We start from the raw sequence: 3,686 nt of genomic DNA, 5'->3' as shown, positions 1-3,686 counted from the left end.
TCCTTTTGTGAAGATGCAAACACAATTTAAAATAATGATAGTTTTGCATAAAGTTTTCACACATACATATGTACATACATAGCCTGGCAATCAAAAGTGAGTGCGTGGTGTTTTTTGTTTAATATTTGCAACGTTTTTCAATTTAAATTTTTTTTGTTATCTATATATATGAAAATGGCGGGAAAAATGTATAGTTCGTATCTGCCGGGAGAAGGTTGTCGCGAAAGAAAATTTTGGGAAAACCCTCCGGGAAAGTCGGAAAATTGGAAAAATCGAAAATTGATTTTTTTGTATGGAATTCCTTCGGAATGGCATTCGAATTGAAAAATAGAAAATTTTAAGTGGACTCTCGGAAACTCGGAAAAATCCGGAAGAACGCGAAAAATTTTGATTTTTTTCGACGAAAAAATTTCTTGGAAAATTTCGGATAATTGTGAAATTCATTGGGAGCATGAACAAATTGGGAACAAGTTTCTGGGTGTTGCTTATTTGGAAAGGTGTTTAGAACAAAGAGTGCACAAAATTTTAATTTTTCTGATAGGTGGCGCAGGGGTCGAGCTACGGTAAAAAAAAATTCATTTGGTTCGTTGGTAGCCTTTTGCCTATATTAGCAAATAGGTTTCCTTTTTTCCGTTAAGTGGGCCAGGGACCGATCTATTCAAAAAAGTCTGATTTATTTGCTTGAAATTTAGCACGTAGGTAGCTTATTGGCTGGGTTAACATATAAGATATTTCNCGCAATCAACATTTTCTGATTACGATTACGTTAATTGTAATCATAATATTTTAAGGATTACAATTAAAGTATTCGTAATCATAATTTTCATGATTACAATTACTGTAATTGTAATTGTAAAAACTACATTCAACCCACCAAAACAAAAAAAAAGGATTTCACAAGTATAAAGACCAATTAATCGTAGGAAGAAAAAAACTAAAAACTTAAGTAAGTAGTTGTTGGGTAGCCACGTGTGATACCAGAGAACTTATATAGATTAGAAGGTGGAAACTGAAAGTGGAAACTATTCGCAGACGAAAAATTAACAGCGTTAGAAAGGTACACCTCGGAATGTAGAAACGCTTGTTAACAGACAGAAATTCTGTTGAATTTAATGTTGATAACATAATACAATGTTGAGCAACATGAAATGTGATGTTTTTCGTGTTGCGAGCAAATAAACGAAAATATGGCAAATCTTCATAAAAGTTTCATTAATTTTAAATTCTTGTTAAATTTTTTAAATTGTTCTCCTTTTGTGAAGATGCAAACACAATTTAAAATAATGATAGTTTTGCATAAAGTTTTCACACATACATATGTACATACATAGCCTGGCAATCAAAAGTGAGTGCGTGGTGTTTTTTGTTTAATATTTGCAACGTTTTTCAATTTAAATTTTTTTTGTTATCTATATATATGAAAATGGCGGGAAAAATGTATAGTTCGTATCTGCCGGGAGAAGGTTGTCGCGAAAGAAAATTTTGGGAAAACCCTCCGGGAAAGTCGGAAAATTGGAAAAATCGAAAATTGATTTTTTTGTATGGAATTCCTTCGGAATGGCATTCGAATTGAAAAATAGAAAATTTTAAGTGGACTCTCGGAAACTCGGAAAAATCCGGAAGTACGCGAAAAATTTTGATTTTTTTCGACGAAAAAATTTCTTGGAAAATTTCGGATAATTGTGAAATTCATTGGGAGCATGAACAAATTGGGAACAAGTTTCTGGGTGTTGCTTATTTGGAAAGGTGTTTAGAACAAAGAGTGCACAAAATTTTAATTTTTCTGATAGGTGGCGCAGGGGTCGAGCTACGGTAAAAAAAAATTCATTTGGTTCGTTGGTAGCCTTTTGCCTATATTAGCAAATAGGTTTCCTTTTTTCCGTTAAGTGGGCCAGGGACCGATCTATTCAAAAAAGTCTGATTTATTTGCTTGAAATTTAGCACGTAGGTAGCTTATTGGCTGGGTTAACATATAAGATATTTCTTCTGACAGGTGGACCAGATACCGATCAATTCCAAAAAATCTTATTTATGGTCCGATTTGCTTGAAATTCGATACCCGTCTTATAGATATGCGCAGAATAGAATCGAGTCATTGTTTTACAGTTCGAAAGGTGTTTGAAGGCGGCGCAAACATGCGGGTATTGGCTATTTAACAATACTTATTACACAGGCCAACAAAAATGGGGAAAAAATTGATGCAGCAAATGTTAACGCTATTTTTGCCGAATTTTTGTGTGCTGATTACGAATCCGTAAGCATAGAGTTTTCATGGGCTCCAGATTTCAAGAAAAACGAGGTCAAAGTGTCAAAAAATCGCGTTTTTTTCAATATTTGAGAAGCTCTAGCAAAGAAACAAAAGGTGGTAGAACCTTCCACTTAGGCTTTGATTAAAGCTAAAAATCTCTAATACTATCCTTGCAAGTTCCCGCACCTTTGCTTGATGGTCACTTATAGTCATTTGTTGAACAGGAATAACTGAGTTTGAGTTCCTACCGCAATTAAGCAAAAGGTGACAAACCTTCCACGTACGCTTAAATTAAAGCTTGAACTACAGACTACCATCCCTGAAAGTACTATTCCTGCACCTTGCCCTAATGGTCACCTATACTCATTTACTTTTTATCGTCAAAAATGGTGTAAAAATCAGTGTTAGCCGTTAAATAAATGACTATAGGTAACCTTAGGGTCAAGGTGCAGGAATGGTAATTTCAGGGATTGAAGTCAGAAGTCCAAGCCTTAATTTAAGCCTAAGTTGAAGGTTCTATCACTTTTTGTTTCATTGCTAGAGCTTCTCAAATATTGCAAAAAACGCGATTTTTGACACTTTCACCACATTTTTCTCATAATCTGGAGCTGATGGAAACTTCATACATACGTATTCTCAATCAGCACAAAAAAGCCTATCAAAACCAGCTTCAACATTTGCCGCATCAAAATCGGTGTTGCCCAGTGTTACCTACACTAATTATATAAAGAGAAGCTCTTTCTTTTTATAAGAGGTTATCTCGCGAACGGCTGTACCGAATTTTAAAGGGAGCGTGGCATCACCCATACCTATCGAATTTTTCATACCGTATATCTCTGAAAGTATTTGTGGTAGTGTCCTGGAAATTCGTATAGAGATTTTGGGGCTAATGGAAAAGGGAAGTAGCGCTTTCCAAACATATTGAAACTTTTACCTATTTGTAAATATATACACCCAGAATACAGTGTTTTTTTTTTCATAATAAATTTTTTGTCAATAGTTTATAGAAATATGGCTAATTTTGCATCAAATGGCACCAAATTTTTAATATGCAGTTTTGTAGCTCACTCAATTTCAGTATCATAAAGTGCAAGTTTTAAATGGCTATAAGATACCGTTGATTTTTGATAATTTTTTTCGCTGATGATATTGCGCATTTTTTCCGTATAACGAATGCGTGCGAGTTTTTTTTCTGGGAAAAAATTCCGAAGAGCGTCAGTATGTAAAAGACTTATTGTGATGGCCTGACTCCTCCTAAACGACCGAACCGATTTTAATGATAATTTTTAGTAGCGCTGGAGCCGAGTTATTGCTAAAAATTGTCGATCCGGAGGCACCAGGGATCAAAGTCAAATTACTCCCGTTAAATCAACCACCAGAACAATTGCGGTCCTTGCTTTACGGTGACTAAACAGAAAATGGATCAATGATACTCACC

The sequence above is a fragment of the Rhagoletis zephyria genome, unplaced genomic scaffold (assembly GCF_001687245.7).
Source record: "Rhagoletis zephyria isolate East Lansing unplaced genomic scaffold, Rhagoletis_zephyria_1.1 Rzeph_scaffold_02750, whole genome shotgun sequence".
In the NCBI taxonomy this organism is placed as follows: domain Eukaryota; kingdom Metazoa; phylum Arthropoda; class Insecta; order Diptera; family Tephritidae; genus Rhagoletis; species Rhagoletis zephyria.
Note: the sequence above shows the minus strand (reverse complement) of the source record.